Below are 1,095 nucleotides of genomic sequence, written 5' to 3' on the forward strand. Positions count from 1 at the left end.
ACCGTGTCGCACGATTGTGTCCTACATCGTTTGCTTCTCCCACGCCCGTGTTCCAATGCGCACGCCCGTGTTGTTTTATCAGTCTTGAGCACGGGTGATGGGCATGGGCGTGTCGCACCCCCGTGCTAAATTTTCAGTTTTAACCACGGTTTCTCGACACAGACGTGGAGCACGCCCGTGTTGTTTTGACCGACCCGCCCACGGTCACATCATGCGGCCGTGGCTACTTGTCGCATCTCGTGTTTAAGGAAAATTTTACCCTATTTTCATACGGCCGAATCGCACCGCCGTGTCTCCTCTCGTTGTGTGGGCACGGCGTAAGACACGCCCGTGTGCCTTGCTGTGTGGATTAGAGAACCTGTGTTTCAATAACTCAGTTAGTGATTAGATGTTAAAAATAAAATTTTTAAAGAAGTTAACATTGTTAGGGCTCAGGTTGCTTTCTTAGAAGTGCTTATTTATAGTTTAAGCTCGACTTACTTTCTGGTGCATGATTATGGTGGTGCGAGGAGTGTACACTCCTCATCCTTGCTATCAATTTTATCAACATAAGGTTTAAGACGAGTACTTTTTACCTTAAAAGTGCCACATTTGGGATGAATTACCTCGACTATACTATATGGGAAAATACTGAGTACCATAAGAGGGATTGCTCTGTTAGGTTCAGAAGTGGCAATGTGAGGGTCTACTGCATCTAGTAGTAATTTATCTCCAGCCTTAAGTTGATTTTGTGCGACATTGAGCTCGTCATGGTATGGTTTTGGTTTATCGTGTATTTTTGGTTTATGTGTCCGCCGTTCATCTAGTTCCTCGATTTGTAGCTCTCGTTCTTCATAGATAGGTCCTTTGTTGTTGCTTGAACATGGCTCATGTATATTCTTCAAACCTATTCCCTACAAAGTAGGTTGCACCACATGGTTAGTTTTAGTAGGATGATTTATACCACCACCTTCAATTTTCAATGTGTTATTCGAATTACGAGCTTGAAGGGTGATTATTTCTTCTCCTACACGAAGTGTGAGTTCACTTGTGCCAACATTAATTATTGCTCTAGTAGTTGCTAAAAAGGGCCTTCCTAAAACTAAATGAACGTTA

The sequence above is a fragment of the Gossypium hirsutum genome, chromosome A10 (assembly GCF_007990345.1).
Source record: "Gossypium hirsutum isolate 1008001.06 chromosome A10, Gossypium_hirsutum_v2.1, whole genome shotgun sequence".
In the NCBI taxonomy this organism is placed as follows: Eukaryota; Viridiplantae; Streptophyta; class Magnoliopsida; order Malvales; family Malvaceae; genus Gossypium; species Gossypium hirsutum.